Raw genomic sequence first — 27,435 nt, 5'->3', positions numbered from 1 at the left:
GTGTTTGTTTATTATGTTGGGGTTCTTTTCTGAAGAAGAGTAATGATTGTCTATTAAATATCCAGCAACCATATCTGGATATTGTTTTTTGACTTTCAAACAAGAAAAGTAATATTTGCACAGCAGGAAAAAACCAGTCATCCCTAGTCTTCCATGTTGGTCCTTACTACTGTCAGAGACTGCCTAAAATTTTTGTTGTTTAGCATTTTAAAATTTAAAAAATGGGTAATGTAAAACTTTGTCTTTTTTTGAAGATACATGAGAAGAACTAAACATACTTAGTTTTTTATTGCTTACTGTGATCAAATATCTGCAATCATCATATGAGAAAATGCTCTATAAAGAGCTCATTTGAACAGAAACAAGTTTCTGTTTAAAAACAGTGCCACCATTCATGCATAAGAAAAGTTTTAGTGGCCTCATAGTCTCATCAGAAAAGATTTGTCTCTAACCAGAATGCTGAACTCATCTAGGGTAAACATAGTTTATGATGACAACAGAAAAATTTTGCCTGCAGAAATTCATGGCATTGTAAGTATACACTTGAGGAATACTTTACTAAAGTACTTTCCTTCTTGTGGAGGAATTGAAAAACCATTACAACTTTGTCAATTAAGTAAGAAATAGATCATCCCACCCAGACCCTGCAGTACAAAAACTGGTAAAATTTTCTAGTGCAGACATGAAATGATAAAGTTGGAAATGATCTCCACAGTATAGAGGCAGACAGATTAGAAATAAAAATTCTCTTTTACCTGCTTCAGTTACAAAAACCCTCTACGTACATGCTTTAAAAATATACAGGAAAGAAAAATGGCTTCCTGATTTTGTTTTTCTTCTGGTATATCTAAATTAGTTTGATCTATAGCTAATTCTTTTGCAAGCACTGACAAAGATGTGGGTGTTTTTGTTGAAAGATATTTGTAACATCACTACTTGATTGGGATTAGTGAATCAAAAAAAGCTTTTCAGCATGGTCTGTTCAGTATCACCCTGAGATCATTAAAGAATCTTCCTGTGCATGCACCACCCCAGTCCTCCATAAACCAAAGCATAATGAGGTGAAATGTTTGTCTCTACATATTTATTTACCGCTCTTGGATGGTTCAGAATAAGGCCCAAATATGTTTTTCCTGGTCTGAGAGGTAGCTTTATTGTCCTCTATTGGAAAGTTCATGTTGGTCCAGGAAGCAGGATTTGGACTTCATTTTGTTAGAAAAACATGTTTTACTGCATTCTGAGTAATTTCCGTTGGCGATGATTATGCTTTTGAAAGAAGGGTAAATAATGCTGTGTGGAGCTCCAGCACCTCTCATGGGAAACCTATCTCTTTTCATTAACTTATGAAAACATAAAACCAGGAAATGTGGCTATTGTTTATGAGTGAATTGTTGAGCTGTTGAGGGTACAGATGTCAGCTGTAGCTCTTAACAACTCTCGGCTTATCTCCATTGATTTATATTGATGCGCCACCACGCTCTGGCCACTGAAGCACCGAGAAGGGGTTTGTAGTGAAATACTACTCTGTGTCAAAATAGCTATCAGCAGATTAAAGAGAGAGTGAATCCAGAGAGGAGAAATGGGTTGGACAATGCAGACTGAGAGGCTCTGTTGTGTTCTTTCTGAGACCTCTGGCTCCCACAGAAGAGCAGTGGGAGCAGGGAGGACAACTCAGCCTGTACTGGGATGGTGCTTCCACACGAGTTACAGATGCATTGCTTTTACATGTTTAGCACTCTTATCACTTTTTGTACTTCTCATCTTGTGTTTATAATTGCACACATACCCTAGCACTATGTAAGGTGGTTTGTGCTACTCTGAGGATTCCTATTCCTCTATGGAAGGAAACAATTTAGAGAGGAAAGGGTTGCTGAAATGTTTAACAATGGCAGGAATGAGTGTGAGATGCTCCATTCCTGGAAGTGCTTAGGGCCAGGTTGGATGGGGCTTTGAGTGACTTGGTCTTGCAGAAGGCATCCCTGCCCACAGCAGAGGGTTTGGAAGTAGATGATCTTTAAGGTCCCTTCCAACCCAATCTGTTCTATAACTCTATGCTCATATGTGGGCCTTGACACTATACATACCATGGAAAATATTTTATTTTATTGGAAAGCAGGAATTGGCAGAAAATTACAAGCACCCAAACCCAGGGCTTTAAGTTTTAGACTGGTTAGCTGCTGCGAATCATTAGAAGCTGCTGCTGATTTTTCGTTCCTGGACTGTTATATTCTTTTGAAGTCAATGATTGAGACTGACAATGGAATAAATTTTTCTTCCTTATTAGAAAATGTTTAAGTTTAGAAGATTATGAGGCTACTTGGAAAGTTGCATCTGTGTGATGCTTTTGGCATCACCATTTTTTGCTTGTGGTAGATGATGACGGTTGCTCCAGTGGAAAAATGTAATGTGATACTTGTCTGTGCCTTCTGCACCGTAGGGATCTTGTCTTTTTTTGCTTGACCACAGATGAACAGATATATGGTTGGAGCTATCTGCTGAGTTTTGTATGCATGTATGCATACTTTGAAATAAATCAAGTGAGAAGGAACAATAGCTCTGTGAAGCTGTGTTTTCCTTGGCTATGCAGTCAGTGCCTGGAATACAGTTTAAGCCAAATATCTGTAAGGATGTCCCTGAATGCAAAATATGGGCTACCCAGACACCCTTGTTGCTGTGTCTGTTCACAAGGCTGTGGACAAGCCATCTGAATACTTTTGGCACACTGATGTCTAGTGGGTTTGCAGAATTGTGTTCATTAACAAGTGTACCACTATGTGATTTTTGAGACTGTTGAGTCTTAAGATGCAAGAGTGCCTTGCCCAGCAGATATTGGAGCCTCACTCGATTCTGAAATTGAACCTGTGACACCAAAAAAATTGTTATCAGGGAATAAATAAGAAAAGAACCCTATGTGCTGAAGGGTCTCTCTTGGACTTGATGGACCTGGTGTGCTCTCTAGCAATTCCTGCCGTGCTATGTGAAACATTTTAGAAAAGTTCTTCTCTCCCCTGTCTGTTAAAATGGATGTAGTACTTAAGGTGTTTGTGAGTTATCAGCAGGCAGAGAGGGCAGGGAGACAGATGGCAACATTGCACACATTCTGGGAGATCTCCCCTCTTCCAGGATACTGGCCTAGCAAGGTAACAGTGAGCATCTGAGTCACTGCAACTATTCAAATTTGTTCTAGAATCTCATGGCAAGCATAAGGTAACAACACCATGTACCTAATGAAAGAGTTTTTTAATATAGATTGCATGACTTTCTTCAGAACTCCAGAAAATCCCCCAGTGTGCAATGTATATAGATTGCATTACTTTATCCATAATGCCAGAAAATCCCTGAATTTGCAATAATGCAAATTACGTGTCTCAGACCTGTTCTTTTATTGGGGGGAAAAATAGAAAAAGAAGGTAAGTAATGAAACAAAAGCATGTGCTCAGTACTACTGGCACAGACCAGAATAGCAGCAGGAGAGCATCCCAAGTCTGCAGGAATTGCTGGGTGTAATTCTTGCTGCCACAGATGGCATCTTTACAGCACTGACTTCAGTGGGACCTTTGGTGATTACAACACATCAAGATTTCACTGTTTGTTCTTGCTCTGGCCCGCACCCACTTGAAAGTTAAATATGTAAACACTCAGATAAAGCCACCAATTTCAACAGTTCTATCCATGAGTGTAACCTTAGGTGTGTAACCTGAGCTGGGATTGCCTCTCCCACAGCACCCACTGTGCTGCACTGTTTGTTACTGAACTCCATAAAATAATCTTGTTCACAGGCTTCTGGAATGTCAGTGCAGTTGTTTAGATGAGTGTTCGGATGAGATAATTTCATCTAAAGCCAAAACCAGATATTAATGACGATAAAATGAATGATCCCAGAGTCCACTCTTTGGGGCTGAATTTTATTGGGAAGGGTTTTGAAGACTGCCTTATCTTCATGAAGAGTTCTTTGAGTTTAGGTTGATTGAGAAAGTTTATTTAGTCAAATGTATCCCATCCACTGTGTGGATACTGCAAATAGAATGAAGGGCTTCTCTGGCAGATTCTGTAGTATAATCAAACTGGTTTTTGAACTGAAGGAAACAAGACATGCTGGTCAGACAGAGCTGACCTGAGACCTGAATGAAATTTATTCAATTGATACTGAATTTAATTCTTTGCTCTACTCTCTGGTTTCCTATGGAAATTTGAGGTATGCTTCAAACCTGACTATTTCACTTTTACCCAGGATGGGGGTTGCAGTGCTGTGGCTCCTCTGGACCTAGAAAAAAATTCCATTTACCCTCAGCATTGTTGGTGTTTATGCCTATTTTTTCAGAACGGGGATTTCTTCTCTCGGGGATCTTGTAATGGAGCATAGGTTGTCAGTAGTAAGTAGCACAGATGCAACAAAACCAATTGCCGTATGACTTTGAAGACAGTTAAATTTGTGCATTTAGCTCAGATGGGTGAGACCACTGTGTGACAAGAGGAGTTTTCATTTAATGAAAAGGCCTGATGGATGGTGTTTACCTTTGCCTTTTCTTTCCAGCTAACTCTTTCAGGGGAAAAACTGTCCAGTGTTTGTCTGTCAGCCGCTTTGCTTTTCTCCTCTTGTGAGCTCTTGCAATCCCATTTGTCTGTCCATGCATGTTTCAGGTCATGATGGATGAATTGTTTGAGCATGATGGTGGAGTTGAGAAAAGTCAAGATTCAGACCAAAGTCCAGGGGAGTTTTTGTTTGCAAATCTTTTGGGCATATTTCTTGTTATTGTTAATGGACTACATAAAATCCAAATTACGTTAGGAAATATGAAGAAGAGGAAGAAATAAGGAGGGAAATGATTGAGTGGGGGCAACTTAAAGGAGCCAAGATGGTGTTCATCTTCGTAAGAGGAAAGTTTCATTTTTTTCCAGCTTGCTTATGACACTTTTTGTGATCTTATTATCATGTGCATTCAGTATTTCTTGAAAAAAAGGGGGCTGGGAGTTCAACAGAATTTCCCCATGGTCATTGCCACTAGCTCTTATTTGCTGGTTTCAGAAAGGGAGTCAAGCATTGTTTAATCAAAGGACAAAATTCCAAATTTATCTTTAATCCTTCATATTGTTCATATTCTCTCACTCTGTGCATGCTGCCAATAGGAAGGGAGGTTGTGTTAGCTGCAGAATAAAGAGATGTTGTATTTGTTGGCAAAGCAAATTCCTAATTATTTTCTTTGTTCTGCTTTGGTATTCTGTTTCTGAGGTAAGCTCCAGAGAGATTTCTTGGAATTTTATGGACTCTTGGCCTAGAGTAAACGGATGTCTTGAGATTTCCAGCTCACCACTTGGATGAGAACAGATAGGTCTGCATGTCAAGAGAAAGACCTGTCTCTTATCTGATATGCTGGAGAAGATTTATTGCCTTGGAAAAATGAGATGCTTTCTAGCCAGTTCTCTTGGAATAGTGGCATTCCTAAGCTTTCTTGTTGGCACCAGACAAGCAAATGCCAGGAAACTCATAGTATACTTAGAGGCATACAGCTTTTGCTTTGAATTTCCTGAAGAAATTCTTTAAAGTAACACCCTGTCTGTGATTTTACTGCTCTGAAAATTTAACTTTGTGTAGCAGGCTTCAAATAAATTATTAAAGAAAATCTTTTGCTGTTTCTAGGGTGAAGTTTATTGGTTTGGTTTTTAAATTTTTTTAGGTAGTATTTCTATTAAACTAGGGCTCTACTATAACTATGAATGGTATAAAAAGTGCATAATTTTCAAACAGCATTTTTCAGCTCCTTTCTTTACTCTAAATTATGATTCTCCTACAACTCTAAGACCTGTATCCAGCTTGTAAAAATATATGAATTTTGATAAACCATATCTCTAGTTTTTCCATACACTGTACTTTAAAAAGCTTGGAATTGAATAAAGCCAAGGATGTGGTCCCAAGATATAAAATAAACTGCATTTTTTTTTGGTATAACCATATAAATGCCTTTTTCTCCTGGTCTCACAGTCATGTGATTCTTTGACCTTTTCAGAACATTATATTTAATGCAAATGATCAAGAGATGTGTATTGTGAAATGCTGGAATGATGGGGATTTTTTTTAATGTATATTTTTCTTTAAGGACTAAATATCTTTTCTGAAGAAGCTTTTAAGCACTTGATCTTTCCCACAGTTATTCTTTGCTTTTGCTCCTGGAATGCTGACAGAAAAAGAACCATGAACTACAAAATGCATTTTTACTTCCTGAATTTCATTGTTTAGTGGACTTTGAGTGGAACACTTGCTATGTGTTCCAGTTCTGGAAGATTTTATGTCTGTGTCTAATTCTAAGCATACATGTGCCCTCATATTGCTGTGTTGCAATGCTCTTAGCTGTCTTGCTGAATTACAGACAGAATGCTCAGAAGTGAAGCCTTGATGAATATATACATATGAAATATGTAACTGACCCTTATACCTTCTTCTCCCCCAAAACTGGCCCCTTCTCTCACTGAATATTTTGAGTAATATTAGGCAAATTGCAAAAGCTATATGAAAAAAGCAAAATGGCAGTGAATTCCAATCTACAAGTTTTCAATATGTTGATGTCACTAAAGAGGCACAAGTTCATTAGCTACCTAATATTTAGAGGACTGCTTCAACAGCAAGAACAGAATACTGATGACTGGATGAATAGAAGTTAAATATATCTGCATTGCTGCCTGGATTGACTTGTTTCCCCGCAACTCAATAAAAATTTTATAGAATTAAATAATTTTCTTCTCCTAATGTAGTATCTGACTGTGCTTGGAAAAAAGGAGGCAAAAAAGGAAGCAAAAAAGGTACAAACTGTGATGCTTGCATTTCAGTTCTCTGCAGAAGCATCTTGAGCACACATGTATGACAGCTGTCTCCCCAGCTATGAGTGTAAATGAAGGGGTGTAATCACTAACATGAGTTCAAAGCTCAACATCATCTAATTTTGCAGCTTGATGGGCTGGGCTAGACAATGTGTTAGCTTTTCAAAACATATGAAGAATATTTAGCATGTTTAACAATAAAAATGCAAACAGAGAACATTCAGGATTCTCCCCTAAAATCTGTGAAGCTTTAAGTGGGCACCATTAAAGGGTTGGGGAGCAATGAGAGGTGAGGATGTGTCTGCAGATTCCCCCCCTTCCACTGAAGCTGCATTTCTGCTGGGACTATCAGCCTCATCCTCCCCTAAGCTGCAGCATGGCTCTCTCTGTGTTACCCATGTCCCCATCTGGAATTCTTGGATTTCCTGGGCTGACCAGGATATCTGGTCAGGACACAGTCTGTAGCCCCATAGCTACAGAGCAGCCTGTGGCAGCAGTGTCTTGGCTGAGCCCACTGCAGCCCCATCCTGCCCCTGCAGTTTGTAGTGGATCTGCTCTTGGCCTTCCTGGTGGAGATGTGGCTGGGATCTAAGGATCCTTTCTTGAGTGATTGTGGCACCTGGAGAGGAGCTCTTCAAGACATGGTTAATTCTGCTGTAAGGGGTTGCAACTGCTCATAGCAATTTTTCCTTTTGAAATTGAGGGATTATTTAACATTTGACCGTTGTTCACTGTTTAACTGAGATTCTGTCACAAAATGCCAATGTGTGCAGGTAAGTGTGTTCTCTGGTGCCCATGTCCTAATCCCTGGTGGTAAGGTGTGTGGGATACTGACTTATTGCTATATCACTGAGTCACCCTAGGAGCCCTCCAAAACAAGGAGCCCAGAAACAACATATGACAGGCATATATTGTTTTCCTTTAGTTCCCCTGCAGAGATCAAAGTGGGAAATGTTGTGGTACCCTCAGAAGACTGATTTGATTTTTGACTTTAGCTATTGGTAAGGCTGGATTTTACAGAGTAGATTACTACTCCCTCTCCCTGAGAGAGATATAAAGACATTCCATTGGTTGTAACATCTGATTTATATTCCAGGCATAATAAGGACCAGAGATGGTCTGTTTCAATAGTAAAGAACCCTCTTTTCTGAAGGCATCAGCTGTGAGCTACCCTGCAGTTACCAGGGAGAGAAGAGCCTTAGGGTGCAGAAAGGGAAGAGGCAGACAGAAAGAGAAGGAAAAAAAGAGACTTTCTCAGTAGTATTGCAGTCCAAATTTCTCTCCCTTCCATCATACTAAGCTGTTGTTAATTAATTATTTGTTGGGAAATACTGCATTCCCATAGGCCCTGTCAGTGTCATCTTTGTCCCTTGTAGTTTTCTAGTAGCTGCTTTTGAGGTTTCTCCAGTTGTTGCTTGCCTCTCAATTTTATAGATGAGAGAGCTGCAACCTGAACCATTAGATATTTTCCTCTTCACTCCTGTTGCTCTGCTGTGTAGAACTCTGCTCCTAATAATGTACATCATACTAGGAGGCATCCTTCTTGCAGGTGTTGAGGGCCCTGCCAATGATGTTTGTCATCCCCAGGGAAGTGCTGCCCAGCCTTGTGCATCCTAACAGATTTTGGGGAGAAAATATACTGCAAGTGAAAGGTCAAGAAGGAGCAGCTGCAGCAGGCTGATAGCCAGCTGTGATAAGAGATCAACTCAGCTGAACAAATGCCAACATCCAAACAATGTGCAAGCAGCAGTTCATGGTAAGTCATGTCAAGTAGAGGGAACTCCTTCTGTCCTGAAAGTTCACTTGATCTTGACACTAATCTTTAATTCTTTTCCCAAAATTATAAAGTTTCAGGTCTGTCATTTTCTATAATGAACATATTCTCTTCTGAGCAGATTCCAAGGAACAGAAAGGTGACATTACTGTGTCAGGAGGGGACTTGAGAATCATATGAAAGAAAAATCAAACCAACAACCAAGGAACCTCCAAGCTGATGATTCCAGTGAAAAAGCAGCTCTAAGTTGTGCCAAAGCTTAGTGTAGAGTTGTAAATTTCAAATGTACCTTGAAATCTCCTTGCTTCCTCTGTTTGGAACATGGCCACTACATTTGCTTTGGAACCTTTCGTTTCCTTTAAAACTGTTTTCAAAAAGTGACCATATAGAATCACAGCTTTTATAAAGTGCTATGGAAATGGAAACTCAGTGCTGTTTTGTCTTCACAATGCTTGTCTTTCCTTGTTATTCCCTCAGAAATACTCAGGGCTAAGTTTCAAAACAGAACTTATTGTCATAAGATAATCTATGTAATTTCTAGCAGCCTGCTAGCAGCTATGTCTTTTCTCAAATATCTCAAACAGCTGGTTAAAGACTCTGGCTAACAAATTAGAGTTGGGGATGCGACCACACTGTTCCTGGCTGCACAGCTTCTGAGAGGCAGGAGTCCAGCCTTAATCTGTGTCCCAAAGGGGTCTTTTGGCAAAGTGCACATTTTTGGTGTGATCCTTCCTTACTGGGTATGAGAGAATTGATTATTATTTTATTTAGTGAAATTTTAAAGGTGTGAACACGTTGTTTGGTTTTTATATTCTCATTCCACATAAAAACAGCTTCAGAATGAATGAACTGGTGCCTCAAGCCAAAGGTGAGGTGAAACTGGAAACCTCCTGAAGAGCAGACAGCAGTACAGTTTAACACCTCATGGTGACAAGTAAGGAGCCTTGGTTTCACAAGGCGTTTCCCCCCATTTTTTCCTACTTATGTCTATATGAGCAGGTAAGGGGAGTCCTGGGGTAGAGGTTAGGGAATTGTCCTTTGATCATTGGACTGCCAGCATGCTCTCAGGCATGATTTTGGTCACTAGTGACCAACATGTGTCTCAGTAGTACTCTGATATGATCCAGGCATGTTATGGCCCAGGATAATTCCTGATAAATAATTTGGACAGGAATACTCTTTTGTGGGAGAAAAGAGAGGCAGATGGGGTATGGAAGGGAGGTGCAAACTGCGGTGTAAAATCTGAGTCAGAAAATCCAACTTTTGTGTAGCCTTTGATTACCAGGTTTATGTAAAAACATCTTGTTTGCTTTAGTAAGGGACAGGTCTGACTCTTAGCTGCATCTTCACCTAAAGTGACTTCATCAATCAACTCTGTTATTTGCAATGACTTTTCTTTACTTTCATGTCACTTTTTTTAGAGGTCTAGTTTCTTTTCATGACCTCCTTTCCTTGAAGTGCTGTGCAGTGTTTGCCTCCATGTCCTGAACAGCAATCAGCTGGTTTACAAAATTTGTAGAGACCTGCAGTGAGAGCTGGTCCCCTTCTCAGCAGCCATGGCAAACCATTAGCACAAGCAACAGTTTATTAGCCAAGACTTGCCAAAAAGGAAACTGGGCTGTTTCTTAAAACCAGTGTAGTCACAGAGACCAAGAAGTTTCACCATCTCTTTCTCAGGGTGTGATGGTCAACATCTGTTGACATCAATGGAAAGATTCTTCATTTTGAAAGAACCACTGAATTGGACCATTACTCAGAAGGAAAAGTCACAGTTATTAAGTCACCCACGCCTTTTCTTATGTTTTCCTTGGAAATCTGAACTGTCAGACCTTCTGAGAGTGATCGTGTCTTAGGCTGATGGACAGACAGTGTCTGGTTGGTTGGTACACCCCTGGTCTGCTGCTCTTGTTGCTTAATTCTGTGTTGGTGCATTCATGACAGAGTGCTAGCAAAGAAGTTGCACAGTTTTCATGTGGAAGTCCCAGTATGCAGTATTGTTTGCACTTGGGACACATGCAGATGTAATTTGGAGATAGTTATAAAATTACTAATTCTTTTCCAAAGATGAAGTTTCTTCTGAGGTGGCAACTGTGATATGCTACCCACCTACATCTCTAGCAACTAGTTTTCAAGTGCTAATCTGTTTTGCTGGATGCCATCCAGGCATGGCAGTTGTGGTGAGAACTGAGTCAGAATCTCTGGTGGCTCTGAATTGTCATCAGATGTGTCAGAGCTATACCACAATATCCCTCACTTCTCAGAAAAAGCTTATGATGATCTCTATAAGGGTCACGTCCCCATTTGAATCCCAGCAGTCAGGCCTCCACTCCACATTTGTGCAACTTTAGATCTCATGCTAGATTTCCATTATTTTCCCACAAGGAGAGCAGGAGGAAAGAATGTGAAACTGAGAATTATACTGTTGAAATGTTTTGTGTCTTAGTTGTGTGAATTTCCATCAACTTTACTGAGATGTAGGAGAGGTGATTGGTAAAAGCTGTTAAAATGCAAAGATAAGATGAGCTGTAACCCCCTCTGAGTCACTGAGCAGCAGGGTCAGCAGCAGAGCTCTGTTTTTCCAGCCAGTTTAATTAAAAAACATAAACTATCTCAGTTCACTTACTTCACCCCAAAGCCTTTGCTATAAAATCAGATAGCCTAGGCTTCCCAGAAGCAGAATTTTTCCTCTTTACTAGAGCTCTGTTGGGAAAAAGACCATAACAGATTTTTACTGAAGGAAGAAGGCAGAAATGCTACAGTGCAATTTGAAAAAGCCTGACTAACCTGTGCCCTACCCTTTTCTACTCAGCTAGAATGTGCTGGCCTCCTCTAAGGGCTGTGGGGTCCTGCTGGAGGAGTCAGTTGTTACTCTCCATGCCCAAGTGATCCCCACTTGGAGTACGTGAGCTCCAGAGGATTTTGATATGTAAGAAGGGCTGAAAACTTCTGGAGTCTCTATAGCTCCCATTGGAAAAGAGTCACTGTTCTCCACTGGGGAAAAAGGGCCTTCTGAGTTATTGTTGAACTGCAGTGGCACTGGAAGAGATTTGCTTGCACAGCTCTTTTCACTGGGCTGTGCTCTTCCTCATCTTGCAGTGTATTTAGTGAGTTTCAGCTCCTTGGATGAAGTGGAATAACAAATGGGATTTGCAGTCTGTCACAGAAAGGTTCCTTCCTAGACAGCTTTTTTATTCTCTTAGGGAAAAGGAAAAAAAAAAAAAAAAAGAAAGAGTTTATTTTTCTCAACTTTGGTTGAATTGGTACCCACCATTTGAGCATTCAGTCTTCCAGGCTTGCCTTTATATTTTTACTAATGTCACAGCCCCCTCCTTTCTTTTAAGTTTTTAGCAACCAGGTTCTCCTCCTAAGAATGTGACTGCAGGGAGTTTTGAACTTGAAAAGGCAAAGACCTATGATGATTCACTATAGTCTTTAGAAAATGAGACATCAGTGGGAGCTTTTGATTTTGGCAAGTCTTTAAAATTAGATGCTTTTTTCATCAGTAACCCAGATGCTACCCTTAATCTAACTGCTCTGGGATGCTCAGTGAGCCAGTCCCTGCTGTCTGAGAACCAGGACTGGGGATTTTTAATAGTAAAATCTCTCCCAAGGGGCTATGTCATGGGACAATTTTGCAATTGCAATTGAATTTAGTGTAACAGCAGAATTTCTACTGAGAGTGTTTTTACATTGTGTTGAAGGTATCCTCACTGTTGGTTCAGTTTCCCAGTGAAAATCAAAGTCAGGCATGTCTCTTTATTTTAAAATATGTATCTGAATTTGTTTAGGGAGCATACACCTACTCATACTTCAGCTATGAAGCTGATAGTAGCTTCATGAGCTTTTAAAACCATTTCTGCACCATGACAAATTATGGCAGTGTAATAGTAATAATTTAAGGTGGTGGAAAATCCTAGGAGATGGCTACTGGCTTGTATTTGGAATGAGATGGAATCCATTTTATTGCCAGAATTGTGTTTAGCAGCATCAGGTAAAATCAAAAGAATACAGATGTGGCTGTTGAAGATGTACCAGGGGAAGATGAGTGGTTGGATGGGTGCTTGATGCAACGGACATGGGAAAATCCATGGCAACTAATTTGACCAAAATCTGAGTAACCTTTTGCCCCATATAATGGCAGGACCGATGACAACATCAATAATTCAAAGAGTTCCTTGTTGTTTTTTTATTAGTGATAAGAAGAAGTAATAATAACCCAACAATTAGATGCAGGACATGTATGAACTAGAGAATACGTGTGCGTACACCAACACGTATGCACAAATTAGGGTGACAGATTAGTTAGCAACTCTCTGGCAAATGTAGGTCAGTGGCCAGAAGCCTTGGTCTGTGAGTCCTCCTGAGAGAATATTCTGTTCTGAATCACCAGCCAGGCCTTTTGCTTCATCAGGGTTAGTCAGCTCTCTCAGCTGGTGCTCTGTGTCAGGTCTTGATCATCTGTTTGTGATAAGAGGGATGGAAACGCCAGAAGGCACTGATGAACTCCTCAGAAGCAAGCATTCTATTTCTGTATAAATAGCCCTTGCAATAAAGGGAAAAGGAGGAGAAAATAAAGCAAATCTGTTATACAGTATCAGCAAAACTGTTGCTAAATAGAATGTTTTTGTGAGCAGTCAGCAGATGCTGAGGCTCAGATATTAGCTTACTGACTGTGTAACAAATTACAGTCATAAGACTCAGTTCACTTTCACCATCTTCCACTTGTTTTGATGGCAAATAAGGATCTAGTTTTCAGGGGGTCGTTTTAGGGATTTTTGTTTGTTTTGAGGTTGACTTTTTTCAGTGAAAATTCATATTCCCTTCTGTCATTCACCAGACTGCAACTTAAGTCAACAACAGAGATCTTTGCAAAGACCTCATTATCTTTTTCTCATTTATTGGTGTGACTTTGCCCTCTCTCTACACAGGTAAGTTCCTTAAACCTCTTTGCAGGCTCTTGTGTTTAGACTCTTCCAAGGGCAGCAGCTTAGTCAATGTAGCATATAGCTAGACTAAATTTTACCATAAATATCTTTTTAGTATTATTTTCTTACTACCCAATGTAATTTTGGGGCTCTGTGTTTGTGTGTGAAAGTCTTAACTAATAAATTCAGAAAGTGATGGTTATGCCTGAGGTCCAATGAATTCCTGTTGTCCAATGGATGTTTAAGCAAGTTAGTAGGAAAAAAACTTCCATTGGGCCCAGCAGAATTAGACCAGGCCCTACACCTTTGACAAAACTCACATGGCTTGAAGAGCAGTGAATAAAATTATAATTTGCATTTTCTTGCAAAGCTGGAAAAGGAAAGCATACTCTCTGCAGCTACTAAATGGAGCTTATGCTGAATTGTTTCTGGTTTGAACTGTCAAGGGAGAACACAGCACACTGGCTACACATGGATCTAGTCAGTGTCTGCAATAATCAAGATAGACAAGATTTTACTCTTTCAGATAATTACACTTCTCTCCAGACATCTAAAAGAGATAAAATAAGATTAGAGAGACATTTTTCAGGGAGACCTTTTATCCTTTGTAGCTCTAATTTTAGGACAACAGCTCTTTCTGATGGAGGTTCTGGGTACCACTGCTGTCAGCTGAGAGATGCTCTTATTGAGCAGAGTTTTTACTGTGCTCTGGGTTATCTTCTATTTTAAAATGATCTGGACCAATGACATTTGTGGCAAACTAAAGCAACCTGCAGAATCCAGCCTACAAGGAATAAGTAGAAGTTAGCTCACAGAGGTCTGAAGTAGATCACATTTATCTATATTGCATGCCCTGCCCAAGTATATAGTTTAATATTAATAGAAATATTTATTAGCATGGTAAAATGAGCTGAATTAAATAAGTTTGTAGGTTCAACTTGCTGTTTTCACATGCAAGACACAACCAAATGGGAAACATTCTGCTAATTTTGTGGCTGACACCAAGCTGGCTGGTGCAGTATGCTGGAGGGAAGGGATGACATCCAGAGGGACCTGATAGCCTTGAGAGGTGGGTCTGTGTGAACCTCATTAAGGCAAACAGGGCAAAATGCAAGATCCTACACCTGGGCTGGGTAATCCCCAGTATCAATACAGAATGGGGGTGATAAAACTGAGAGCAGCCCTGATGAGAAACACTTAGGGATATTGGTGGAAGAAAAATTGAAGGTTAATCAGCACTAAGCACTTGCAGCCCAGAAAGTCAAGCCATTCCTGGGCTGCATAAAGGGAGGTGTAACCAGCTGGCTGAGAGAGAGGGGATTTTCCCACTCCTGTTTTATTCTTGTGAGGTGCTATAAGACAGAGCAACAAAGGAGAGCCACAAAGAAGGTATCAATATATAAATCAGAGGGCTAGATCATTAGAAGGTTACAGGGAGAACTTATCCTTTCACTTCCTGAAGGGAGCTTTTGAGCAAGACAGAGACTTTTTATAAGGGCCTGTAGTGATAGCACATGGGGCAATGGTATTAAACTCAAAGAGAGTGGGCTTAGATTGGACACAAGGAAAATATTTTTTTATGATGAAGGTAGTGAGGCGCTGACAAAGGTTTGCCCAGAGAAGTGGTACTGGAAGTATTCAAAGTCATGTTGAATACTAGATGATCTCTAAAGGTCTTTTCCAACCTAAATCATTCTATGATCCCAGGTTTCTCAAGTTCTTGTTGCATGTCATTGGTCCAGAGCATTTTAAAATAGAACTGCAGGCAGTAAATGGTTGGGAGGTTTTTGTGAGCTCCATGCTCTTGTCACACCTTAGAAAACACTGAATACTTGAACAGCATTCATCTTCTTTTGTAAGGCTGCATTTAATTTGTAACATCTGGTGTAAATAAGTAAATTCCTTTTAGACGCTTTTGAAACACTTTGCAAATTTTCCAATATTGTATTATTTTCCTTGCTTGTGGCATATGTGTGACTGCAGTAAATGAATATTGTGTGTTTGGGATAGAAACACTTTCCTGTTTTATCTGAATGGAAATTACTCCTATGTCCATGGGCCTTTTCAACATGAGGTAGTTTATGTCTAAACAGCCTACTTCCATAAAGTGTCTTATTAACTGTTTTCCTATTTGAATTTTACTTATGAATTACATTACACTCCAAATGTACTTAAATAGATTCTTTCAAATGTATGGACGAATGGATGGGAGCTGCCCTGTTCCCTCCTGAGCCAGGGAGCTCACCACCCTGCAACCTTGTGGGGCAGCTCTCCAAATGCAGGGCCTGTTCCTCATGTTTGCATGGCCACAGGCTTGACTGACCTGTTTGTTCAGTGGAACAGAAAATCCCCTGAAGCACACAGAAATACTTGCACTCTGTTTGCACTTTGCTGCACTATGAAAACTAAGGGAGAGAGCATGGGGATGCATTCTCAGCAGGTGAAAACAGGCAGGACTCAGGTGAAAAGAGGGGTGTTTTGCTCTGCAGCTGCTGTGGGGTTGCCACTGTCCACTAGGATTCTAAACATTAAACAAAATCTCAGAGTAAATGTAAGGGCGAGTTTTTAGGGAAAGCTATGATCTTACCTCTATTTGTTACTAGTGAAAGACTTGTGGAAAACAGATGAACATTTAGGGCACTTTCAGAGAAGTGTTTTTGTGCTTGAAAACTTATCTATTATCCAGTGGCTACAGCAACTCCAATTAAATATATTGTTTCTCTTAAAAGAATTACTTGCTGTTATATGCTACAGCAAGTAAAGTGATGTTTGCTTTAAAACAAATGTGTTGAGAGCCAAAGATGAATTATCAGTTATGCCTCTTTCTCTTCTGCTTTGTATGTGGGAGCAAACTTGCAGGCAACATTATCTCTAAATTAAAAAAAATGTAAACTGACAGGTGGAAATCAGGGCTGTACAATTTAATCCTCGTTGGAGATCATACTTTTTACGTGAACTTGTATGAAAACAGGTTTGGGATCCTCATTTCAGATTTTTAATCAAGAATGAATTGCAAGTGGTACTTGCTCAATTGGACAGAAACAATATTCTTGGTTGTCTGACAAAGGCCTCGGTTAAGCAAAGTGTGTAGAGTAAATTACTGACTGCATAATGCAGAAAAATACTCAGCAATATTCAACACAGCCAATGTTTTGACTCCTGTTTTAGTTTGATCTGATCCTGTGAGATACTGAGCACAATGAGGATCAGGTGCCCAGCAGACAGAAGTTCACCATATCAATAGGCTGAGGGTTTTATATTGGTTTTGTCTCAGTGATACTGAGAAGACCTTTCAGCTGTTGTGACAACTCTTTACATCTTTGATGCACCACATCATGCTGAATGGTAGTGGTGAGTCAAGATTCTTCTGTCTCCAACAATATTTGAGCAAACCTGGATAAAATTAACAGGTTCCAGCTGCTGGCTCAGCTGTGCCCTGCAGGGAGTCTGCTGGAGCCCCCACTGCCAGCTCCTCCCTGTTTATACCTAATGCCTTCCTATCTTCTCTTTGCCCTGCCTTTCTGGTTTTTAGATCACAAATGTTGTCTTCCAAGGTCTGTTTTGCAGAAATATTTCTCTGTACAGGAAAGTGTACTAAATAAACTTGCCACTCCAGCAGGGGACATTAATTTAGTAATAGCTTGTTACCATCTCCATTTGGATTCTATCTAGGACTTTGAGACCTACCCTCCCCCTGAGAAATCAAAAGCAGCTGCGATCTTTCTTGACACTCCTGGTGTATAAATTTTGTCAAAAGTGGCAATAAGTGAAGGTGAGCAGGGCTGGAGTTCATCTATCCCCTTGTCTTTCTCACTGGAGGGACATCTGCTCCCAGGAGTTCTCCATCACCACCTAAGTTTTGTCTGCAGTTTGCCAGGCAGTTCTGGAACATGCAGCAGGAACCAGGGCTGAGGCAGAGCAGATCTGCTGTCCTTCAGCACAGTTAGTAAGTGCCAGAATTTAGTTTACACACTGTGATTCCAGCAGAGGAAAGAACAGATCTGAAAGGGCTTGGATGCAAACAAAAATGAAGACCAACATTTTCAAACACAGCCACTGCATGCCCATGGACTTAGAGCAGATTTTTGGAAGCATTCCATGTTTCATAATCGCCAAAGGGAGCAATGTTTATTGAATGAAACCACTCTTTTCAGCAGTTTTGTTCTGTAGCAGAAGGTGTATGCCTTTTATGCCTGTATTTGTAAAGGCTGGAGAATAGGTTTAGCTGCACTAAATTTAGTAAGGTTTTCCAACATAGGAGTTAGAACCAAAGAGGGGTACCAGCCAAAGGACCCTCCTTGGTCCGTGTCTTCACACTAAGGACACAAGCTACAGGATGTGTGGCTGCAAAAAACTTAAAAATTGTAGTAGCTTTTGATTCTTTCAAACCCAAATTTTACCCAGGACTGAACCACAAGAAAAGAAGACACTAGGATACATATAAAGGTAAGATGTGAGGGAAAAATATACTTGAACTGCTGGCTTTTCTGAAGAATTCATGTGACAGGCTCAAGCTGTTGCTAAGAATACAATAGGAATTTCAGGCAACTCAAGAATCATATGAAAACCTGAAATTCAAATTAATTAATGCAATACTAGATCTTATTTTAAAAAATCTTTCAAATGAAAAGGTCTGCAAAAACATCCTCAAGTTACTGCAGTGTAAGTTCCTTTCCCAGATAAGTTTGATCTGGTTCACAGCAAATATGAATGTTAATCAGTACATTAAAACATATCTGCTTAAATAATTTATTTTTACTTTGTCTTTGAGCCTTTCCATGAAATAAGTAAAAAGGGAGCAGGAGGACAGATCTCTTACAGAGGTCTGAAGGTCATTCTAACACAAAATCTGCATGGTTTTGTATAATTTGCAGCATTTGAGCATCTTCCAGATAATTGCTTTTTATTTTGATTTCCCATGTTCTAGGAAATAAATACCTTTGTGTGTTTTCAGGTGGTTTTTAATATTCTTTTATTTTAGTGTGAATGTGCAGTAAATTCAAGTCCAGTAGGGGTTACATTTAGATGTGAGGCATCAGTTAAGAGGCTGCCCAAGGTGGAAGGTGAGTCTGTGGCCCTGGTACACAGTTTTTTGCTGAGCTGAGAATGCAACATCATGGCAAAGGTGGTTTGGGATAGGTAGGTAATTCCTTTATCAGATAACTTAAGCCAATCTCTTGAAGTGCTTTGCGTAACAGGACCTGAACTTAAAGTGAAGTTTGATTCCTGTTAAGAAGCTGTTGCATTGAGAAGATAGATCCCTGGGAAATTGCATCCATACTAACCTAAGTTTTCCAGATGACTCAGTTAATTTCTGCTCTAAATCTTTCAAAAACTGTTTCTTCAGTAAGCTGATGAAGTCTTGTTCTGGAGGTATGCTGGTCTCACTACTAGAACATAATCCAGACTCATATATTCACATTAATGGTGAATACTCTTTATCTGAAGTTCTCCCTACTGCTTTCTTGTGGCTTCAATTTGACATCTGAGAGCAAAACACACAGAAAGCCTTTAGTCTCCCTATTTTTATATAATGGATGACAGGTAAGCTTTCAGTGTAGCATATATTACTTTGGGGGGAAGCTTATATTAAATGATTATGGCTCCTGAAAATTGAAACAAAACTCCTCAGTACCTGAGGAAATAACATGCCTAGCCCTGAAACAGGAAATAAGAGACTATCCAAATGCAGATATTTTTCAGTGAAGTACAACATTATATTCATCATTTGAAAGAAATAATCCAGTACTTTTTCTTTCAACATGTTCTTTTCAACATGTACTTTTGTTACTTTTTGCTTTGCCCACTGTGTATATTGGTTTCAAGAGTTTTCGTAGAGGCATGATTGTGCAAAACCTGGACTGTTGAAAGCTGTTACTTCTGGAGCAGACCATTAATATTCCTAATGGATGTGAACAAACTGATTATGGGAGAAATTCTAACACAGCAGAACTTCTTCTTGAAGATGTTGTTCTTTTATACATATGGATGCTATAGTCGACTCTTTATCAAGGGGGATAACTAGATTGATTTAATATAACTTGCAGCTCTAAGACAGCAAATATTCCTTTTTAAAAATTCTCTGATGCTTTTTGCCTGCAGTGGGTGAACATGACAGAAAAATAATCAATCTTCACATAATTTCTATGAAGTGATCAATTTGAATGTTTAGCTTTAAGCAAGAGAGCAAAAACATTGAAAACTTGAATGATATGCTCAAAATCACAGAGTGGCAAAGTCTGAAATCAAGACCTAATCTAGGTTAACTGACTGTGCTGAGACCCCACTAGTCCTCTAAGAGAAGAGAGATGGAAAAGATTTGCAGACTTGGTGGTTGATCCCAAGTTCCCAAGTTTGACATCTCAAAAAATTTCCAGGTTTGAGACTTCTGCCTTGCAGTGTGAAGAAATAATGAACTGGGATTGGTATGAACAGAAATGATGTTGTTGTAGGGTCTATCTGTTGCTCTGCTGGACTATAATAACTTTTCTGTGATCTGTGTTTCAGTGCCCTACTGACAAGTGAAAATGTGCACAAATCGTGAAGGTTATTGCAAGTACAAATGAGCAACTGTAGAGAGATTATTCATTGCACCCTGCCACAGCTCAAGCACAGAATTAATTGGGTGCAGATGCTAAACAAATGGTTTGAGTTTTGTTGCAGAGGATGATGCTAGTGACTACTGACATGGGGAGTAACCACTGTGTCTGCTGGACTGAACATTGCTTGAACAAAAGTTCAGACTGATGGGTTTTTTGCCATTTTGGATCCACTTCATTAGCAAGGTAGCTAGGCAAGGGGATCATTTATGCCTGGGGCTGTGCCACAGCCACTTTTCTTGTATCCTCTAGCTATGAAACCTTGAAAGAGAAAAAGAAAATGGCTTTTGTTCAGCAGTATGTGGAGTGCTATTTGTCCTGGAGGGCTTCTCTGGTGTTGAAATACTGGCTTGAGACTTTCATCAAGACACAATGTAAGTTATTGCAAAAATATCCATAGGCTTTGAAATACTCAAAGGATTTGTAAAGATAATATATTGATATCAAAGATTCTTTCAAGCCTAGCTTCCAAAATAATCAGGTATTGTTGTTTATATGTTATAAATACTGTAGAAGAATATTATATGTTTGCCAAAAATAGCAGTTTTTAGGAAGCAAACCTTTTCCTTACATGTACACTTGATAACATTAGCCTGAAAAGTTAATTTCAAAATAACATCACGATGATAATTCCTATTGGACAAAGCATATCAGAGGGAGAGAAATAGAAGCTGGGAAAACAACTGGGAAGGATTCAAACTAGAAAACTTTCTCAACATCTTCTGGATTAGGCAAGTTCAAGGCTGTGGTGAGAGAGAGAAAAATGGAGAAAGAGTAGCTATGACAAATGTTCTTCTGACAGAGCCAGGATTTTACTTGGCACAACCAAACCTGCTTCATCCCACAGATGGGGGCTGTGGAAAGCAACTCTCATGCTGGCAAAAGAAATTTCCTTCATGGTATGTCTCTCCTTTGTGTAGTGGCATATGAGAATCCTATGCCTCAGCCTACATCAGGTGGAGGAACTACAACTTACAAAGTCTCTACTGAATTAGTGTAACTATATGCAACATGCAAACCAGGAAAGGAGTATAATGGGAGAAACAAAATAGTTACAAATGTTAAGGGATATGAACACTGAAAGAAGTTAATTGAAAGCTAGCAGGACCTGATACAATCATGAGAAAAGAAAGAAAAAGTGAATTAAATGGAAACATCAGGGTAAAACCAGAAAATATTTCAGAAGAAATGTACAAGTATAGATAAATATATCAAAAGGACACTTACTGCTTCTCATTAGAAATGTGTTCTGGAGTACAACTACGAGCTAGTGATGCTTTTAATTCTTTCTAAGGCATTGAAAATTCTGTGGGATGGAGAGACATGGTGAATTGTTGAAATACTACCTAATGTTTATTCTACACTGATTCAAAATAAGCCTTCCAAGCTTAAAGGAAAAGACTGCTCATCACTGGAAGCTGTAAGTGGCCACATGTGCACTCATCTAACGGAAGGAGAGAAGTGTGTCCCATGCTTCTGTAGGATGCATGGCCAAGAGTAATCCTAAGTGTTGTAGTAAGCAAACTCCTACTATGATTGCAGTGGTGCTCTGGCATTTTAATGGCAACTAAAGGAGTGACCTCATTTAGGACCCATGGCTCAGGACCCATTCCTAGGAACAAAAACAGGACAATACCCATCATTATTGGTCATTTTTTCTCCCCATTTTATCAGCCTCTGGAGACTAAACTGCTGAAAGTGCTGTTGGTCAAGCTGGCAGACAAGGGGGCTAATGGCCTTCAGCCATGGTAGCTGGTGGGATCCAAATGAGCATATGACGATGGCATGGCAATGGTTTCCAGCTCTGTGAAGGAAAGCTCCTGCTGATTTGGAAGTTCTCCTTGATGAACACCACATGTCTATACTGAACTTTCTCTTCTATTTATTTTAAATTTCCTATGAAAGTAATTTCTATGTGAAGGAATAAAGAAACTACGTGCTTAAAAAGAAAATTGAACTGTAGTGCTCAGAAGTATGTTTATTCAACTGTGAAGTTCACTGCTGAAATGGGGATTGACAGACGTTAGCCATATTTTATCGCTACTCTCATGAATGCCAGGACTAGAAAGGCTCAGGAGAAGCTGATGCCAACAGTAATCTGAGCCATCAGCCCTCAGCTGAACATGTACTGAGAAGATTTATTCTTGCTTTTCTTTCATTGTGCTTATTCCAGACTTCCCACAGCAGGCCTTAATGAAAAATATTCCAAAGTTCAGTGACAGTTCCAAGTAACTGACAGATGGAACAAAGTTCACCAAGAACTTTATTAAGGAAGGGGACACCTGAGGTAGGGTTTAGGAGAGATGCAGGTGATTCTCGCTGATACTGCAATCCTCAAGACCTTCTCTCAGCTTGCAGCCAAAGCTGGACATGTTTACTCTGTGTTGGCAATCCAGTCTCTGACTTTCTAAGCACCCAAAATTTGACTTCTTCCCTGTCCAGAACAACTTTCTTTGTGCTAATAGTATTTATGGAGCAAGCATTCCATGCCTAAAACCTAAGGAGATGCCAAACTTGAGCAGCTTCCTTCTGTCTGCCTTGCTTGTAGGTGTGGCTGCAGAACCTGGTGGGAAAAGGGCACATCTGTCCCAGGGTGGGCTCAGGCACAGCCTGCAGCAGCAATGGGCTTTGCCCTCAGGCTGCCACTGTGTTCCTTTAATACTGCAGTCCAGCCCATGTGCTTCTCTCTCTGCTTGTGAGATATTTTGTCTGACAAGGGTGAGAATTGCAATGCAAACTTATTTCAGGTCAGGAGAAAGCTTCCCCTCTGTTACTATGTCCCTTTGCCTATAAAAAATTAGACATTCATTTTAGCACGTGAACTGTAAAATGCTCTTTAATCTCACCAGATGAGGATTAGCTGAACAACCTGCTAGCTCAGGGTAAGGAAAGTATCCAGGAGTGGTTCTTAATAGAAGGGACTTTTCAGTTTGATGTCTCTTCACAACCTATCCCTGCTATCTTCACATGAACATGCACACACAGCCATCTGATCAATATTCTTGATTATTACTTTGATTAAAATCTTGAGAAAAGTAGAAAGACTTGAAGATTCCCAGTCAATGTTGTGTTTAGCTGCATAGTCTGTCCATGTTCTCATCTCATAATGTTCTGTCTCTGATAAAGAAGTAGATACAACCCATCTGATTGATTACTGGGATGTAGTTGCATATAACGTTGCTATAAATGTGTACACTGAACCAGTCACAAACAGCATAATATACAAACAAGTTTTTGTTAAAGGAATTTACAAATAACTTCTGTTAATAGACAGCAAATGCAGGTAAAATTCATTGAAATAGTGATTTATTGTAATTACTTGATTTGCTTTTGAATATATTTATATGCATATGCAGAGAGAATGTGGGATGTTATGAAAGAGGGAGAAATAATTCAAAGGGTTTTTTTGTTTCTATACAAACAAAGTCTGTATGCAAACTTTGGAGGCAGGGAAAAAAAGAGAAACAAAGAGCAGAACTTCTATGTTTTCCAGAAGTGCCTTGACATATCAGTCCTGATTTACTGCACCTTTCAAGAACTTGTAGGGAAGGTTGGAGACATTCTTTTCCCACTGGGGAGTGCTGAATGGAATTGCTTTCATCAGTACTCAGAAGAGTGATGTTCATTACCACTGGCTGAGAGATGCTGCTTCTGCTTGAGAGGTAAGGCTGCATGCTTCTCCACCTCTCTGGGAATCTTTCTACTCTGGAACATTAACTGTGATCCAGATTTTATGAAAATCTGTTTAATGGCAGTGCAGAGAATGAGTTGCCGAGCCATTTATAACAGCCAAAATAATTCAGTCGTGACCTCTTTGTGTTCCCATAAAACTGTTTTTCCCTCAGCATCAGGAGATGAGTCAGCAGTAGTGATAACAAGACTTAGAGAAATACTGGAAAAAACAAGTGTCCCAAGTACTTTGGCAGTGAAAAATTAAGCTTCAAAGTGATTTCTTCATGGAACATTTTTTCTCTCTCCAGGACACCAAATTGACTGAGTATATTAAAGAAAAAAGAAAAAGAGGGAGAGAGAGAACGAAAACAGGACTTGGATGATATTTCTCAGTGTCTGCCAATATCTAACATGCTTTTGGAAAAGTTGTGTAACACAACCTACCAAGAGAGCCCTGTTTGAATAGAGGCTAGTAATCCTTTCTATTTAGTGCTGTTTGTGGTTTTGCAGAACTGACCCACAGGGCCTCATTTTTTGACTGGTGAAACAGGCTGTATTTTTTCTTAAGCCTATAGGGATCAGGAAGTTGTCCTCTGAATACATGCCTGACTAGAATTTGCCATCAGTTTACCAGCAGCTCTATTATTCTTAAGCCTATAGGACACTTTGAATGATGGAAAACCTTGAATGTTCTCTTTTGTGAAGGAGAGTGTTTGCCTCCAGTGATCAAACATACGGATAGAATGTCAGGGAACTTGCAATATAAAGTGTTATGTTTGAAATAATTCAAGTGAGGACTGTTGCAAAGGGTTTCTTTTCTGTTTTGCAGTGTTTTCAGTATAATTTCTTTAGATATTTTAATCTACTCTGCATGACAAATTAAAAGTAGTGTTGCACAATGCTTTTCATTACAGAAAAGTGTCAACAATGTAAATTTTCAAATGAAGGAATATGAATTCTAATATTGAACTACTTTTGTTTTTATCGCCTTTAGGTAATGGCTGTGAAGAAAAATACAAGGAAAATCATTGAAAATATTTGTTTTGGGTCTTCTTCATGACAATGAGACACAAAACTGAGGAGGCAGGTTCCTATGTGTTCGGAAGTTTGTGTCCAGGGACTCTCCAATACTGATACCAACACTGAAAACTGCTGCCCAAGTCTGAAGCAGGCAATCTGCCTTCTGAATAACAGTTTGGCATGGGATGGGTAGTGGTAGTGGGTGACTCCCTTCTGAGGGGAGCAGAGGGCCCCATGTGTTGGCTGGATCCATCCCACAGGGAGCTCTGCTGCCTCCCTGGGGCCCGGGTATCACCAGGAGACTCCCTGGGTTGATTCAGCCCTCTGATTATTACCCACTGCTGATACTCCAGGCTGGCAGTGATGAGACTGAAAAGAGGAGTGCCAGGGCAATTAAAAGGGACTTTAGGGCACTGGGTCAAGTGGTTGATAGGGCAGGAGCACAAGTAGTGTTCTGCTCAGTCCCTTTGGTGGCAGAGAAAAACAATGAAAGGAATAGAGGACCCCACATTATCAACAAGTGGCTCAAGGGTTAGTGTCATCAGCAGAATTTTGGGTTCTTTGATCTTGGGGCAACTTTTACAGCACCTGGCCTGCTGGAACTGGATGGGCTCCATCTCTCTGTTAAGGGCAGAAGGATTTTTGCTGATGAACTGGCAGAACTCATTGAAAGGGCTTTAAACTAGGTTTGAGGAAGGAAGGGGGATGCAGCTGTGCTCTCTGGGAACAGGCCCAAGAGTGGTGAGGCTGAGTTAGGGGTGAAATCAGTAGCCCAGCTGAGGTGAATGTATGCATGCACTCAGTATGGGTAACAAATAAGAAGAGCTGGAAGCCCTGGTGCAACAGCAAAACTATGATGCAATTGCCATCATGGAAATGTTGTGGGATGACTCAGATGGCTGGAGTGCTGCACTGGAAGGCTACAAGCTCTTCAGGAGAGACAGGAAAAGAGGAAAAATTGGAGGACTGGCCCTTTATATTAGGAAGGCTTTTGATGCCATGGGTATTGAAGCTAATGAAGACATAGTTGAATGCCTATGGGTAAGAATTAAGGGGAAGGCCAACAAGGCTGACATCCTGACTGAGAGTCTGTTATTGTCCACCTAACCAGGGAGAAGTGGTGGACAACTTATTCTATAAGCAGCTGGAGAATGTTTCAGGATCACCAGCTCTTGTTCTTGTAGGTGACTTTAACTTACCAGACACCTGCTGGGAACTTAACACAGCAGAAAAAGAGGCACTCCAAGAAGTTCTTAGAGTGTGTGGAGGACAACTTTGTGTCACAGGTGGTGAGTGAGCCCACCAGGGGAGGGGCTATGTTAGAACTGTTTACAAATAGAGATGGGCTGGTGGGAGATGTGGTGGTTGGAGGCTGCTTGGGGCACAGTGATCATGAAAATACAGAGTTCTTGATATTTGGTGAAATGAGGAGGAATATCAATGAGACTTTTACATTGGACTTCCAGAGGGCAGACTTTGGCCTATTTAGGAGAGTTCCTTGGGAAGCAGTCCTTTAAAATGAAGGGGTCCAGGAAAGGTAGGTGTGCTTCAAAACAGAAACCTTGAGGACACAGGAACAGACTGTCCCTGTGTGCCGAAAGATGAGTTAAAAACACAAACATCCAGCCTGGATGGGCAATGAGGTTTTGAAGGAACTTAGGAATAAAAAGAGGATGTATCATCTTTGGAAGGAGGGTCAGGTCTCTCAGGAAGTATTTGAGGGGCTTACTAGGGCATGTAGGGAAAAAACTAGGGAGGCCAAAGCTCAGTTCAAACTTCATTTGGCGGCTTTCATAAAGGATAATAAAAAATGTCTTTACAAATATATCAATGGCAAAAGGAAGGGTAAGACCAATGTTTTTTCTCTACTAGGTGCAGGAGGGAACTTAGTAACTGCAGATGAGGTGCTTAACAGAAGGTGGAAGTGCTTAATGCCATCTTAGTCTCAGTCTTTAGTAGAAAGACAGCTTGTTCTCAGGACAGCTGTCCTCCTGGGTTGGTAGATGGTGTCAGGGAGCAGAATGGTCCCCCTGTTACCCAGAAAGAAGTAGTCAGAGAACTGCTGAGCCACTTGGATGTTCATAAATCCATGGGACCAGATGGGATCCCTCCCAGGGTGATGAGGGAACTGACAGATGAGCTTGTGAAACCACTCTCCATCATTTACCAGCAGTCTTGGCTCACTGGTGAGGTTCCAGATGGCTGGAAGCTGGCCAGTGTGACGCCCATTCGTGAAAAGGGTAGGAAGGAGGATCCTGGTAATTATAGACCAATCAGCCAACCTCAGTACCCGAAAAGGTTATGGAACAGTTTTTATTGAGTGCCATTACACAGCACTTGCAGGATGGCCAGGGTATCAGACCCAGCCAGCATGGATTTGGGGGGGTAGGTTGTGTTTGACAAACCTGGTCTCCTTTTATGACCAGGTGACCCACCTGCTGGATGCAGGAAAGGCTGTGGATGTTTGTTTGGACTTCAGCAAGGCCTTTGACCCTGTCTCCCACAGCACACTCCTGGGATAGCTGGCAGCCCATGGCTTGGACAGGAGCACTCCTTGCTGGGCTAGGAACTGGCTGGATGGCTGGGCCCAGAGAATGGTGGTGAATGGTGCTGTATCCAGCTGGGGCCAGTC

The 27,435-nt window shown here is 40.4% G+C and overlaps 1 long non-coding RNA gene across 3 annotated transcripts in view; it reads right to left on the bottom strand.

Annotated features, from left to right (window-relative positions):
• The window catches only part of LOC143693522 (uncharacterized), a 98,641-nt gene that overhangs the window by 14,673 nt on the left and 56,533 nt on the right, over window positions 1-27,435 (bottom strand). For 2 of the 3 annotated variants that reach the window (XR_013181267.1, XR_013181269.1), the window contains one exon: window positions 12,774-13,129. The exons of the other annotated variant lie outside the window; for it this stretch is intronic. This is a non-coding gene — a long non-coding RNA (uncharacterized LOC143693522). Of the gene's footprint in view, window positions 1-12,773; window positions 13,130-27,435 lie in introns of those variants that run through there. 3 annotated transcript variants of the gene reach the window in all.

This window comes from Agelaius phoeniceus, chromosome 3, assembly GCF_051311805.1.
Source record: "Agelaius phoeniceus isolate bAgePho1 chromosome 3, bAgePho1.hap1, whole genome shotgun sequence".
NCBI lineage: Eukaryota > Metazoa > Chordata > Aves > Passeriformes > Icteridae > Agelaius > Agelaius phoeniceus.
This window is presented reverse-complemented; position numbering and strand designations above follow the sequence as displayed.